Below are 17,075 nucleotides of genomic sequence, written 5' to 3' on the forward strand. Positions count from 1 at the left end.
CTCCTTTTACCGCGCTATTTATATTGGGCACAGATCGATCTGATTGGCTTGATACCATTTTCAGAATGATATGTTAGGACAGCAGTTGCCCACATGAGAAAACGGGACGTAGTTAAAACAGAAATTTGACATTTGAATTTGTCTTTACGTCAACCCATTTCTTCCGTTTTGGTCTGGAATCTCACTCAGTCGAGACGTGCAGCCATCTATCAAATGCGGGCATAAATTCATCTTGATTATGGAGCTATGCCTGGAGGTTTTTTTCGATAAATTCACCTGTAGATCTTTTAAACTGTAATCTTTATTGGCGATAAATTGAGTATCTTTTAAAAGCAGAACTTGGAGTTGTCCCGGTTTTTGAATAAGGAAGCCAGACTATATCTCCTTTCAAAAAATTTACTTGATTTCGCGATGTGACCCACCACCCCAGAGCCCCAAAAAGTAATAATGGTTTAATTACCGCCGCATAGCTCCAATGCTTCACCACAGCAGATTTAACCGATGAAGCATTTTTTTGCCTTCACATAGCGCGTTGCTGGCCTTTGTCGGCCTTTCTTCTGCAATTCCCTTCCACTTATACTTGCTTGTGAAAAGTACCATATCCATTCATTTCTGCATTTATTTATACACAGGCTTACCTGAAAAGCTCAGCTTCAGCCGTCATTTGGTGAAGCTCTACGAAATACTTTAAGCAGTTCGCTAGCAACGAGTGGCCAGAGAGGAGATTGTTGATTTCAAGAATATAATTATAGTTAATACTCGCCTTCAGGTAACTCTTTCGCCACTTCCGATTTCTGTCGATTTAATGGCTGGAGTGCACCCTCTGCCTTAACAGTGGGTGGTAAAAGGTCCTTCTCTTTCGGCCTTAACGACCACAATTTCAACCGAAGCTGCCTTCATCGTCACTGAGGTGACTTGACCGCTTATTTTTTTCCGTTATCAGAAGGGGCTCGATAACAATTTTATTTACCTTCAATACAGCATATTTACATTTGAGGTTAGATCGTCCTTTACCCTTTAAAAGTTCCCTTTGGTTTATAGATATTTTGTAAATTAAAATGTCGGTCACTTATGGGGGAAAATTGTTGATATTTTAAAGTTCAAATTTAAACCATTTGTAGTTATATACACCTTCTTGAAATACTCATTGCTTCTTTACAGAATTCGTGGGTTTTTTACTGTTACAGCAGATTTCTCAGTGGATGTTTAATCATAATCAAAATATTATCTCTTCTTGTAATGTACCTTCGAATAAATATTCACATCCCCTCCCAATTCAATTTGTCACAAAAACAACCTTTACCGCTGTAGCAAATTACTTTCTGCTGGAAATTGATTGCAATTTACTCACGTGACTCGTTGCGTCCGCGCATGCGTAGCTGATTGCATAACTTCGAAAATACAGCGTTCGTACGAGTACTTTGTGCGGTTGAGAGTGTTTGATAAATAGCGCTTGCGTGCCAGCATATTCCTTGTTTTAGTTATATGTACCAACGGCACCAACCAAACCACCTAACGCCTAATGCTTTCAACCAATCCCATTGCGTTTTCACAATCTTTTGGCCATAAAACAACTTAAATAGCCGCAGAAGACACTTTATTTTGACTGCGTGCGGCGATTTTATGTACAAACAAATGCAAGTACGATGCAAGTACCAACCATATCCGCCGAGTGCAATGTCAATGCAGCAATTGTATGTATGTATGTGTGTAAGTAAGTGGTCTATGGTGTGGCAGCGTCGTCTAAGAATAGCATTAGCTGGCGGTAAATCAACAGAACTGCAACGCAGGCCAAAAATGGAGGAGAAAGAAGAAATGTTGTTGTTGTTGTTTTGTTACGCAACGCTTGTGTCGCTCACGTAGTAGAACAACAAACAAGCTGACAAACAAGCAATCAAGCAAGTTGGCATTGCAGACACCACCGTCGCTACGCGCTGCGCTGGGCGCGCGCTGGCAACGCGCAGGTGGTGGCGTGGTGGCGTGGTGGCGTCGAACGCAAAATGTTAGAATTCACCGATATAAAACAAGCATTTCGATGTGATAACTGACAAAGCAACATGGAAAACTAATTTATTTTCGCATGCGAAATGTCAGCTTTTGCGCCAAGATAGTTAGTATTACAGTACAGGAAGTCAGCTTGGTGGCGGCGATGGCATTGCCAATACCCAGCCGGGTGCTGCAGATTAGCGCGCTTAGCAGCCAGCCGCCGAGGTGTTGTGCTGTTGGTGGTACCGGTACTTCGCATCACTTGCAGCGGAGAGGTATGCCGACTGCCGTGTGTCTGAGCTTAAGTTGGTCTCGCTTGACGCGCCAGCCATCTATTTAATGTATAACTGTGTGCATTCCCGAATGAAAGTGCAATGCGCAATATTCGCGCCATAACAGTGACAGCGCATAGCTATTACATCAAATGTTGTTGTCACTTTGTGCCAATGTAAACAAGCGAGTAAAATATCTAAGTGGTTCTCCATAACTATGAGTACCAAGCTGTATTGATTCGATTCACTACAAAGTACAAAGTAGATGCTGGTGGCTGCGTTCGAAATGTGTGTGTGCAAGCAAGAAAGAAGTGATCTCTGCGGCCAGCTAGAGTCAGCAGCACAATTGACGCATTCTAAAAGCGCACTCATATCAATGGCTGTGTAATATGGAAGTGGAAAAGCATTTGGCGCAGATAAGCTAACTTACTGCAGTTGCAGATGGAGATCCACGAAAATGCATCTTACCGCCCCGGCCAGCGCAAGTGTGTGGGTAAATAAGTAAGTACTTATGCCTTCGCTCTTCCATATTTTCATGTCTTAATTAAAAGCTGCGCGTAAACGCCGGTGAACGCGTAGAGTTCCGTATTCCTTCCCCCAATTCGTCCGATTCGCAACTTGTGCGATAAGATTAAACAGTTTATTGGCAGATGCATGACATGATTTCTAAGTGCCTTTTAAAACTCCAGCATTGAGTGGGGCATTTGTTGCATTTAAGTCGCAACAAAAAGCGCTTAGATCGTTCACTTAAAAATATAACTGTAAGCAATGAAATGTGCTTGCTTTTAGGCAACAGGAAAGCTTTTAAGCGGTTTAGAGCAATAGTTAGTTAGAAAGGTATGTGATTTTAAATTGTGAAGGAAAAAACGGAAAAGGAATGGAGGTAAAAAGTACTTTGGCATGAAATGGTAATCCCACGACTCTATGTCTTTTTGACGTGAAAAACAATAGAAAGCTGGTACTTAGAAGGTATTGGATTTCTTGAATAATTGTGGCAATCAGTGGTAATCGTTTTTGTGTCTTTCCCAAGTTCAGCCACAACTAATAGCGTTTTCTTTTCTCAAAAAAAGTTCTGCCCTTTTATATGGGAACTCTTGCTTTGCGTTGCCCTGAAACCTGAGAAAATGTTGCGCTCTTTATATGAGAATGAAACAGAAAATATACTACTCCATCACAATTTATTTATAGAACTTAATAAAGCTGAATTATTCACTTGGCGTGTAAGTCTTTAACAATTTTAAAGCAAAACACTTATTTCTGATAGGGAAAATAATTGCATTTTTACAAGATTAAATTGAAAATCAACCATGCAACTCTCACCCTCACGTTTATTTGAGGGCAGAAAAGGCAGCACTTTCGCCGGATCAGAGCGCAACCTGCTGAGAAAAGAACACGACGCCTTGTGAAAGGGCTGAGAAAAGAACATGAAAATGTGACAGCGCTAACACAAGGCAGAATAAATGCAGCCTTTTTTCGAGAAAAGAAAAAGCTATAAATTTTGCTGCTTACTTTAGGTCCTGAGCGTGGCCCGACTGTCACATGAGATGTCTGCACACAGGCTTAATACAACGATCTCCGCTTCGGTATGTAATTGGAAGTTTGTCCATCGCAACTGAGACCCTCGATGTGGGCACAAAAATGCCGGCTCCAATGCTTTCGACCATTTTTTGAGCCATCTGTGTACCAAAGTAGGGGATGCTGCTAAGTGTCTTTCTTATTAGGTAAGGCAAAGTATCCTCTTGCTTCCTCGTGCTATTAAATATCAAATTATCCTCCGCGCATCTTTGGTATCAGATCTCTGGACATTGTACTGATCCAAGAGCCGTGGACCTATACGGGCCAGATAACGGGGCTTAACCACAATAAAAATAAGTTAATTGTGGACCTCCCAATTAGAGATGGGCACGGGACTAAATATTTAATCCCGATCCTGCCCATCCCGACGTTTTTCAGAATTGTACCGCAGGTCGCGTGGGTTCCGAGATCTATGTATCTCTAAACCAGGCTACAAACGGACAACAAATTGAAACGATTGGTTGAGATTTCAACGTGTGTGGCATGGTTTGCAAACCGATCGAAGGTTGACAAAAATGTTTATGTCTTTCAAATTAATTTTAAATAATAAAAATAATAATGAAATATCTACCATCTTCCGATTATTTTGTGTTGCTTTGTTGTTTTCGTCTCGAATAAAATGCCGTATCCGTTAAAGAGGGGGCTGTGTTTCGATACTACAAATCTTCTCACTTTCCACTTCCTGAAGTGCGGAGCAAAGCGCTGGAAGTTTTCATTCCGAAAATTGGGACGAGAGACTATTCCAAGGCTGGCGTCTGTGGGATACAATTGTTCGGAGTCGAATAGCCAAACTTTTTCAAACTAGAATTGGGGACAGCGTAATACACTTACAAACAGCAAAGGGAAGTCAACAAAGGGGTACTGTCACCACTCCTTTGGATCTTGATCACAAAATAAAAAAAAATTTAAGCGTCTAACAAACCTCTCTGAACGGAAATTGATAATTATCACAGGCATGCGGCGGTGAAAGCTAAATATGAGGCAACTCAGCTAAAGAGGCTCAATGTAGTCAAAGTATGCGTCCAACCTCAAAAAGCTCTTTTTATACATCTAGCGAATTCAATTTACTAAAAACGTCTACAGAAGAGTTCATCTACTCCCGGCTCGGCTCCAGAGCACCCACCCCCAGCCCCCACATCAGGTAATCAAACTGCGGACATACTTTTCCAGTTTTTAGCTGCGGGAAACTGCTCTCTACTCTGGTCCTTTCTAAGTGTTCTGTTGGCCACAGTGACTCTACGAGCTGTTACGATTTAGGATTGCGCTTATTTTTCCCCCTCATTTTTAGAGATACATACATACAGGCAGTACTTTTGAACAACCTTTTTTATGAATTATAGCCATTGACCAAACCGGATGTGAAGTGTCACAACAACTGCCGATCAAGCGCACGCACACCTGGTGCATCGACACATACATATGTATTTTATTTGCAATTTTCTTAGCGCATGAAGATATTTAGAAATTTATTAGCACACGCAGTCACATTATTGACATAGTCGGCACGAGTTTAAGGCCAGACATGGATACACTTGTCCAACAAAGGGTACATCAAAATTAAAGAGGTTTGCGTGGCTACGTAGCTGCATAGGTGCGTGAAGACCTTAAGGCAAGTCAAGCGCTCATGCACGCCATACAACTATCTATGTTTCACGGCAAGCAAAACCAATAGAGGATTAGGCGCCAATGTGTCACTGGAGCGAAGGTTGATAAAACTCTAGCCCTAAGCAATGACAGGGTTAAGCAGACTTATAAGTACGCACGTGCATACATATGTATATATATGTACTTGCATATTAGGGTGCATCGCCCAAAAAAAAAAAGTTGCTGTATTTCCACCGTATATATAAAATTTATTATATTTTAAGACTTCCTCCATTTTTTCCCGAATTTGAAAATACCTCCAAAAATCGCATTATTTTAATTTTTAAATATTTTCTTGCCGAGCTTTAAGCTTAAACTCTTCTTTCATTTGGGATGATCTTAAAAAAAAATATATTTTTAAAACTAATTTTATCCATAAATAAACATAATTTTTGGGGATACATATTTTCAAATAGGTTCAGTTCAATAAATCTTAAAATTTTGCCTAAATATTTTAACAGAAGTCTAGATTTATAATAAATTGTATATTTCCGATGGAAAAACAGCACCGATTTGTATGTATATTTTTTTTATGGAGAGTGATGCACCCTAATGCATATGTATCTATGTATGTATATGTAAGTGATTGAAGATTACACTCACGCATGTTATATGCTGCAGTTATTTATTGGCCATCCATCATTTCATTTCATTCATTGAGGCAAACAGGATAATCGAAGCAGAACCTGAGGGAGAGTAGAAGGAGCGCATCACACCTTCACGCCCATTATACGTCGATCAAATTGTTTTAAGTGAGATGCGAGCGGCGCCTTTTCAAACACAGCTTACCACGGCAAGCGATGCGTCAGTGGGGGGGGAGGCGGCTAACCTGTGCGCTAGCGGCTACAAACACTTAAAAAACTTGCCACAGTCTTGTTGTATTGATCAGCAGCAACCAGCATTCATTGATGCATGCGGCATACATCTCTCCACCGCCATTGTTGTTGCTCAGCCTTGCAGTGTTGTTGCAGCCCGCATTGCCATTGATCTTGAAACAATTGTTGCTGCTATCTCCCATAGCGCGCTATTGTTCAACATACAGTTGGCAACATGACAGCAACAACAACCACAACAACACAGTGTACGCGTGTGTGTGCAGTGCGCGTGCGCGTGCGCAGTGTTGGCGCTTTCGCCCAACAGCGAAATCATCTATCAAAATATCTAATGCACTCGAACGCGTCGAGTTTAAACGCTTCGCTCCACCTTTTCGTGGTAATTTTTCAACAGGCTTTGGCGCTAAGTTGCTAACAACAGCATCAACAACAACAACAACAGCAGCAGCAGCAATGACGTGTATCCATATAATCATAACAATCGCTACAACACCACCTCAAGCATTATTCTCACCTTAGTCAGCGCCGCCAACGCCACAGCCGCGCCACCACAATCGGGGCCATATCATCGGTCGGTGTCGTCAGCAATGGCGCAGAGCCTAGTCGCCGCGGCCGCCACTGATTATGGGGCAATAAATAATAAACAATTTAACAGCTTGAACGTGATTTTCTGTAATACACACACACACACACACAAGCAAACGTGAATGTGAATTAAAAAAAAAAAAATAGTGCTATATGTGTTGCATGCACCATTCCGTCATCCATGCTCGATGTAAAGCAGTGCATATGTAACGCTCACTTTTAATTTAATTTCTGCTTTAACGCCAATATTTATGTCCAGGGTCCACCGAGTGTTGCTCATATTTACTCGCTTATAATTCTCGTTTGCCGCCATGCCACACCATAGCCCTTTGCAGCTTCATTATAAATTACCGCATTTGTTTGATAATCTTTGACGATCGATCCTCCACAGCAGCTCCGTTGCACTTCATCTGCCAAGTCAATTGAATCTGACCGACCCTTCGTGCGAAAGTTGGCCCTAAGTCAGCACAATTTGCGCTTGATGAAGTCATAAGGCGCCGAACATGTTGCGCATGCGCAACAAAAATAAATAAAATAACACCAAGAAGTATGTACATATGTATGTATGTGGAATAAATTGGCCAGCTTACCCTTCTGATATGATCATGCTTTGACGCTTGCCGGGTATGCACTTTCAGGGGGAGTGGTTCAATGAGATTGAGAAAAATTTGGTTTTTTAGGGGAAGCGATAAACCGAGACTGGATTTTTCTTTTGGAAGCAAATATTTTTAAGAGACACAGATCGTTCAGCTGGAAACTCTTGAAGTGATTGAGTTTATAGATTCTTCTTTTTTGGGTGAAAAGCACGTCATGATCCTCTAGCAAATCGAGAATAATTAGTGTGAGATTTCTGAAACCATACTCTTACGAATTCGATACAGAACTTAAAGCCGTTGGTGGACCCTTTAGAGAGTGGCATAAATCACTTCATACCTCTTGTGCTTAAATGACTGGTGCAGCTGTAAATCTTTCTATCATCATAAACTAATGAGAAAACCATTTACCTTTGGTTGATGAGCACGCCAAGATACAAGTAACCGGTCATTTAAGTACAGGAGGTGTGAAGTTTCAAAATAAACGGCTGAAATATATCTAACCTTGTGAAAAGTCAGTTTTCCTTACTTTCATCTATGACATCTGCTTATTATCTTCAGATCTTTTACAATTACAGCAAAACCTTTGTTTTGTCATCACTAGGGCTGCTTTTTTAGCGACCTGCGAATAATCCTACAATTCATTTTAATAATCCATAACTATTGGTTTCGGAACTTAAAGTATATTCTTTCACTTTCGAGAAGTGGTCCTGATTTGGCCTGAAAGGTAAAGTGGTCAGACGACGATCAGTACGTCGGAATTGGTAGGTGATTTAGAGGGGTGCGTTCTGATGGTGCTATTGACTCTGCTGCTGGTCACCAAGTTGACCTTATCTCCATCGTCCGAAAACTTTTGAGCAAGTGACATCTCTGGAGAGTACCACAATAAAAGAATGGGCACAAGACAAGGAAATATTTCATTCACATTTACCAGTGAAGACCTAGTGGAGGGTTACGGGCGCGATTTTGGTTGAAATGGATAGGTAGAGCTTTGGGAGCTTTCATGGGAACTAATCTACGCAAGATATATGGCCCTGTTCGCATGGAAGATGGGTAACGAAGAAGATGAAAAACTCCTAGTGCGAGGTCTTGTAGCTTATATGGTAGCCTTAACTTTGCACTTCTTTTGGCAATCCAACTGTTTAGTAGTTTTGGATTTCCCCTTTATTACAACCATACAAACATACTGCCATATGCTCTGATTAACACCCGCCGAAGTGTTATGGCTTTGCGTTGGTTATTGTTGCAGATACATACATACTTCTCCGTCCGGCGGCGTCTGTTAAACCGCTTGTCATTTATCGATGTGGATTTATGTCTCGACTCTACAATTTACACCGCAATCATGGAACACTTTTCATTTTGACACGTTCTCCTGTGCTTATCGGCAAAGTGCGCTTGACTGACTAACTGCCCAACTGACTGACTGCAACTAGTAGTAACTTGACTGCACCGCGGCGCTTACCCTGCTTAGGCATTCAATAGATACCTGCCAGGCACTTACCGGTACGCATCCGAGTACTGGTACACTCCAGTCAACGGCTAACCAACCAACCCACACATGCCTCCCATACACACACACACACACACACACACACAACCACGATCAGCCAAGTCCATAAGGCGTGAGCTACGCTTGGCTTGACTTGACTTGTTCCGTAATTATGTAAATTCTGTTTAATGGCTGTTAAGATACTTTCATACTTGAGCGCGAGCACTTCCTGAAGGTTAACGCCATTGCTATATACATATTTTGAAAAAATGGAAGCTCTGTATAATAATGTAAGATTGTGAAGAGATTAAAAGTGACGGCATGCTGGGTGTGATTTGTTGTTGTAGCTGGAATTAGAGCAGTTGCTACAAGGTGGGGGGAGCGAGGGGGGGGGGGGGGGGGGGTTTTTGGGGGGGGTTTTTTAGAAGCCAGGGGGGGGGGGGGGGGGGGGGGGGGGGGGGGGGGGGGGGGGGGCAGAGATATTATGGCGAGTGCTTTTATAAATCCAACACTTAGTGGGTCTTCAAATTTGTTCTTTCTTAGCTTTTTTTGGTTTTATTTTTAAGAAAATGTTTTATCGCCACGGAAAAGCGCTGTACTCACTTTTCGTTTAATATGCTAATGATGCTAGATTTATTGCTAGAAGAGCGCAAGCGTTAAGCTGGAGAAAACTATTAGCAGATAAATTTAAATTGCCCAATAAATCTAAAGGAAAAGTGAAGATCACAACTGTATATGTATTAGGAGCTGATATGCAATAAATGAAAGTACATAAATGTTAGGTAATGGGAAGAAGATTACTCATCTTCCTCTCAAGTCTGTCTCAATGTTGACCTATCAGTAGGAATTTCCGAAGTTTATGGTTTTCATATACATATCCGAATTTTTCATAGCAGCAAGCGATGCAACCGATTTGCGTCCTTCAAACTTCTTCAGTCTTCTGCGGTCCTTTTCAGCCATAAGAAACGCCTAGCCTTTACTACATTAACCAGAAACAGAAGTGTCAATACAATCAGAGGTATTCTACGAGCTTCTTCATCGAGAAAATCTCTTTATGTGTTTCTCATACAGTTTACTGCTATGCAGGGCCGGCCGCAGGATTTCCCTTTGGGGAAGGGTTTATGTAAAGTCATTCGCAACAACCAAGAATATCATTGTTTTATTTAAAGTATTCAGCTTATGTAATTATGGATATAGTCTGAGAAATGGCTGTATATCGACACCAGATCACTTTTTCGTCCACCAACAAATATCATAGACACTTAAAATATAAGCTTAAAATTTTGCAGAACACTGAGAAAAATTCATCAAAATTTTTCAGAAGTGTTTAAATTTTTTATGAGTATACAGTTTTATAGCCCATTCAATTTTAGTGCGCAAGTTTCAAGTGGCTAAAAATTTTTAAAATTTTTGATTTTTTAGAATTTTTTTGTCGAAGGTGTGTAGCGCTGCCACTGAATTTCAAAATATTTAAATGTTTGAGGAAATTTAAAAAAAAGCACTTAAAAGGGGAAAATTATAAGTAAATTATAAATATTAAAGTAGTGGTAAATGGGGTACGAAAAATGTAGGTATTTAGCCGGTTTGGGTACTTAAGCGGGGTGGTACTTAAAAGAGGGATTTTGTTCAGAATACATTAAAAAAAAAAAAATCACGGTGCCCAAAAATGTTGGCAACTTAAGCGGGTTTCACTCTACCATATATCGTAACTTCTTTACTTGTTTCCTCCGCTCCATAGGACATAGACAATTCCTCCGTGGGAGGTTTCTTGTACATCCGCTCAAAAAGACACGAATTCGGCCGACGCTCAAGAGCCATCGTTGTGTGCCGAAAAACATAATTTTTTATCAAAATAATAAAAGTCGATAGTTAACAACATTTTTCTACATCTTGTAAGCGATCCTTTCATAGAACAGTACACAGGAAAAAATCATTATTAGATCTCCTTTAACGTAAATGGAATCTGGGTTAGGAAATTTACCCGCATAGCTAACATTGAAAGACTTGAGCGCTCCAAAGCGCCTGCGCACATTTAATGAGCTGAAAACATAAATCCATTAGTTAATACTAAAGTAAACAAAATTATACATATGTATGCACCTACTTTAGGGTGCATCACCAAATAAAATTCCGGTTTTACTGCCAAAGTTATAATTTTTTTTTATTTTAAGACTTCGGCCAAAATAATTCGGAAAAATATTAAGCTGTTCAAATTTTAAATAATTTTTATGCAATCCTTTAAAGCTTGAACTCTTTTATTATTCGAAGTGATTTTTTGAAAAAAATATTTTTAAGAACTAATTTGATTTAAAGAAAAAAATCGATTTTTTGAGATCCTGAGATTGAGATTTTTTCCTGGGCCCATTTCATTTAAATTTTACTTTTCTTCTGAAATATTTTGCCGAAAGTCTTAAGGTATAAGAAATTGTATAATTCCGATAGAAAAAAGCACTTTTTTCTTTATAGACAGTGATGCACCCTAATGTACTACAAATGCATATGTGCACCTACATATTTATGTATGCATATTCTACATACTTTGTACATCCATAAATAAGCACTTAAATATAGTTAAACTTGAAAATCGAAAGTACTTACCATTTACACAGTGCAAAGAGTTAATTAGGGCGCGCGAAAGAGGGAGTCACCCTTCCATGCAACAGATCAATATACATATCAACATACCAATGCATATGCAATTGTATATATTCACAACAACAGTAGCCTAAATGAGCACATGATTTGTGACCGCAATTATATACACATACATACATATGTATGTACATAGTATGTAGGTTGCCCTAGGCCCTAGGCCAAGGAGTAATAATTGTGATTATGCCTTTACTGATTGCGGTCGAGAATAGAAACAAATCAATGCATATCGCAGATGCATACAACTGGCGCTACAGCTGGAGCGCTTTTACACACACATTTCTACATATGTACATACACACATTACACACGATTTTATTTCGCTAAAAGGGTGCTGCTTAACAGCAAAGGAGTGCGCTTGTGGTTCGCCCGCGCTCACTCACGCCTGACATTCAAAAGAGTAGTTGAAATTTGATCCTTTCGTCTTTATTGTAGTTGTTTTTTTTTTTTTTTTTTTTTTTTTTTTTGCCTACTTGCAGCCGACGCATTGATCGCCACACTTAAATATGGCACGCTATGAATTGTGGGTGCCCTGTGCGAGGGCATTGGCCTTGCACAAGCGGAACTTTGTTGTGCGCACAGATTGTTTTGCTAGTTGACGTTTATTATTTCCCTTCATCCAGCCATCATTGCTACTTGTATCCATGTTGAACACATTAACATTCATACTTTGTTATTTTTTTTTTCATTGCCTATTAAGTGCTTGATGCTATGTATAGCTAGCTGGAGGGGTCTCTCTCTCTTGTTTTGCTGCCTGCAGGATTAAGGCTATGATGCTACTCTTTTCCTTTCCAATTAAAATCCACTTAAGTTGGCAAATGTCAAACTAAAGGCGAGCAGTAGCTGTGGGAAGTCATGTTTCAATGTTGTTTGTTTGGAAATGTTAATTGGCAGCCTATTAAGGGGAGCATGAGCCCATTATAGGGATGATATATGTAGGTACGTACTTATGCTCATTAGACTGCATCACCAAAAAAGTTGCAATATTAATTGAAAAAAAAAAAATACCTCCAAACATGGAGTTTTTATGAATAAAAATAATTTCTGAAAGGATATTTTTTTTTTCAAATCCCCAAGACAAAACAGTCTAAGTTTAAAAAATCTATATAAAAATATGCAACACATTTTTCAACGGAATCATAATGACGGATGTTTGTTTTTCTTAAATTAATCGCATTTTTACGAAACTCATCACTCGGAGGTTTTTGGGGTCTTTGAATGAGAATGTGATAATAATCTGTTTTGTGATTTCGAGAATTTAAAAAAATTTGAGTCAAAGAGGTCTTTGGACCTCAAAGTTTCTTGACAAAATGGGTATATTTCTTTCTTGTATCATAGTTAACATAGAATTTTCAATTTTCGTGTCTAGAATAGCTCACCCTTCGAAGAGGAAATCTTTTTCTGTTCCTTGCGTCTTTTGCCTCTGGTATATCCGAGACACTTTGGTCCTTTGTCGATTGCTGCTTGTAGGCTCTGCAGCTTTATCTTACGGAGTAACGCGAGTCTTTGCCTACTACAGGCTGGACACTCGAAAATTATATGCTTCAGGGTTTCCTCGTGATAGTTACATTTCCTGCATTTTTTGTCCTCTTTAGACCGAATTTGAATGTTTGTGCTCTTAGCAAACAATGCCCTGTTAGCAATCCTATCAGGAGCTTCGAGTCTCATCTTGTTTCTATTAGGAAATTAGTAAGTTTCATATCGTATGAATTACACATATTTTTTGCAAGTCTGCAACCCTGAGTTCTATTCCAAAGCCTGTCCACTTGGCGGTACATGTGCAGGTTGTGTGATCTTTTGATTTCCGAAATAGGAATTTGTATATTTGTCAGAGGACGCCATCCTAGGTCGTCAGCTCTCTCATTACCATTTACACCCTTGTTTCCTGGGACTTAATATAAGTGGACGATCTTAGTCACAGCTAGCCTTCTTATAGCCTCATTACAGTCCGCGACGGTGATCGAAATTGTTTCATATGAAAGTAGAGGCTTGATGGTCACCCGACTATCTATGTAAATTTTTATTTTCTCGCTTGTCAGGATAACTTCATGCATTTGCCGTTATCTTTATTACAAAGACCTTGGCTTGATAGATACTACAGCAGTCTGGTAGCCTAAAATACTACTCCATCGTAAATTTTGGAAGCGTCTGTGAAGACTTGCGTTGCGTTCCCTTTCCACTCCACGCCCCTACGCCAACCATCAACTTCTATTGTTAAACTGGTTGTAGAAACTTTTCGAGATTCAGACGTGGGTTGACGTAGTCTATTCGCCCAGTTAAGGATGACGTTATACTACTGAATCTAAGCGGACCTGCGTCATAAAGCCTCGCGGCAGTTGTAAGTGCTATGTTCTTGGCTACGAAGTGCGCATGCTCTGCACTAAAGCATCAAATAACTGATTGAGATCTACACGGAGTAAAGTTAAACTCTGATTTAGGATAGCTAGTTCAAAAACAAAGTAACTGATCGAAGATAAAGTCACAGAGGGCAACGTGTTTCTTCCCAACTAAGTCTTCCAACCAAAGTCAAAGCTCAAATGGCTACAGTCAACTAAACGTAAGCGGAATAGGTCGACAAAGGTTCGAGGGAGAATTTCTTCTTTATTCAAAACAAAGGGAACAATCGTCTATACACAGTCATATTTTTAATCAGATGAAAAGAAACTTTCCATTTTAAAATACTAAAAAAAGGAAATGCTGACATAAGAAATCAAAGATATTCTTAAAAAATTATATAAACAAGCTGACAATAAATTTTAAGTAAATCGTGCGAATACTAAGTGACTTAAATGACAAAAGTCATAAAGAAAACTAATTAAGTAAATAGCATATTCCAAAAGCCCTCGTCAATCGGTCGAAAATATTTCACTTTTCATTAATATGCAAAAGGTTTCGCATGGCTCATTCGGCCAGCCGGCAGAACAAAATTTAAAATGTAAAATTCAAATGCAAAATGTTGACCACAGTGAACGCGCAAATCAACCAATTTATGTGCTTTTATTGGCCATAACAATAATAATAAGCGTTTAATGTGTAATTGAAAATGATTTATTAACTGGTGCACTTGGACACGATTGTGGTAGCAGATATGCAATACTTTTAATAAAAAAACGAATTCAAGTAACAAAGTAAATACACAAATAAAGCAAAATAACGAGCGCACGAAATGTAGCAAAATGTGAACGATTTTTGCATGTGGGAATTTTAATTTAGCGGACTTCAATTGAGCCTGCTTATAATTAGCTTCTGATGCCTGCTTGGGTGACTTCACGAAGACATTGGATGTTAAAATATGGGCGCTAAGCCCATAAACATCTGCCATTAGAAATAATAGCCATCGATATCTGGAATTGCGTGTACGTGTTCGAACGCAAGTGAGGGTGCACTCATATTTAGTGCTAAGAAACATTTAATGAAAAAGAATGAAAAATGACAGACCGCCAGTTGCAAAAAAAAGGCAACTGAGCTTATAGGTTTGACTCTTTCAGAAATTCCGAAATATCGCAGCAACGGCAGACTGCAGTGGAGTGATGGATTTGGTCACTCAGAGAGCGGTAATGAAGGAGAAAAACTGATCCCGCATGCACGGTCAGATATCCAGTACCGGTGGGATGGAGAAGTGCTCTTTCCAAGCCGATTTTTACGAGGCTAGGGGAAAATCTGGAGAAGAGAGTAGATAAATATGTAGATAATTTGAATGCACTACAACCGAATGCTCAATTATGGCCTCTTCTCTTTGCAGCACTTCATTGAAACCCATTTCCTGTAGGACTAATCCAAAAGAACTTTTGGGTATAGCGGTTGTGGCTATTTTTATTGGGGTCGTCTTTGGCAAATGCTGAACACTACGACGCAGCACACTCCAGTAGTAATAGGGAGGTATTTCTAGTCACAAGTGCAACTAATTTCCTTCCACCAGAGAGAGTTGAGATGCTTGTATAGCCTACAATGTCTTGCAAGTAATCCAGTCAGAACTCTAAGTTTCTACTTCCGGAGCCTAATTAGATTGCATCTTACCAGTAAGCACTTCACCTGGCGTCATTCTCTTGCATTTTGCTAGTAACATTCTTTAATTCCTTAACAAATTTCTTGCGCATATCTTTGAAAGTGGCTTAGGCCACCAGGAAGAATGGCTCAAACCCAAATGTCCTCGTCGATGCTGCATATCTCCCCAGCGTATTAGCTTCTCCTCAGTAATGAGTCATGCTTTTGTGCCTTGGTATACAAATTAGTCCATATGTACCCTAAGAAAAACGTCTATTAAAGGCTGCTGCAGTACTTCTTCCTCGAATTGGCCGTTTGTCCCCTTCCTCATCCGATTCATCGAATCAAAATCCCTAAAAGCTCACAGTATCACTTGGTGCGTTGCAGAGCGCCTCTTGTATCAGAGCAGTTGTGTGTAATATTTCCCCATGCTAGGCAGGTGTCAGCCATTTCCTGGTCGAGATTATCCCTGTAGGAATTGAGCAACCTGAACCTACCACAGTAGACTTGGTATATTTTCCCTCGCATCCAAGTCCAATTTCATCAGCGGATAAGGGTAGGGTAGTGATTGCAGAACCAACAGCTTTATAATACAGATTATTTGGTCCTGCCAGATATGGCTTCTGGTTCATCGTTTTGAAGATGTGTGCTGGCTGAGGTGTCTCCTTATATGACGTCAAGTTCAAGTTAAGTGAGGGTGGTTGGCTCTGTGGTAGCCTAACGGGAACTATTAGACAGGGAAGTTTGTGTTACTTCATCCGAAACATTTCGGCTTCATCGTGTATGTAGGTGTTGTTGTAATGACATAAGGAGATGCCCAGTAGCGGTGCGGAGAAATGCGTTCTAAGACGTCTGATGGTTATACCGCTGCTACGGGGCTTAACGATGGTAATACCTCCTCGTCTAGTTCAAGCGACATTTCCTTCGTCCATGGGGTTCATGGAGTTGCCGTTGGCTGAAGTATTTAGTATTTATGTAGATGTTCCAGCTTGATTGATTTCCTTGCTCCATAGTCTTCTCAAACGCAAAAGTTGTACTCTTCTAAACTCTGAGAAATTGGATACGCAGAAACTGTCAACTTGGCGTAACTAATCTCTATGGTTACATGTAATCGTGGAGGTCAAGAATTATCTCGATCAAGTAAGTTGTTGAAGCCTTGTGAGCCTCGGCGTTGCTAGGGTAAGTCTCAAGATCCCGCACTAGGACTTCGACATGACCTCATAACATCGATATTTCGAGCACAATATTTAATATCCAAAAAACAGTAAGTTAACTTAAAACGTTGAAAATGAGTGACAAATTGGAAAGCGAATCAAAGAGGAATAGAGAAAGTTGAAACCACCGTCCCACCTTAACATTTTATAGAGCCGTAAGTAGACTTCAAGACAGAAATACATAGCCAAAAACACAAAACTCCGAACAATTTTTTGAGATTGCACTTTAGTTTGCTGTTGATGTT

Source organism: Rhagoletis pomonella, unplaced genomic scaffold, assembly GCF_013731165.1.
Source record: "Rhagoletis pomonella isolate Grant_MI unplaced genomic scaffold, Rhpom_1.0 Rhpom_scaffold_00001, whole genome shotgun sequence".
NCBI lineage: Eukaryota > Metazoa > Arthropoda > Insecta > Diptera > Tephritidae > Rhagoletis > Rhagoletis pomonella.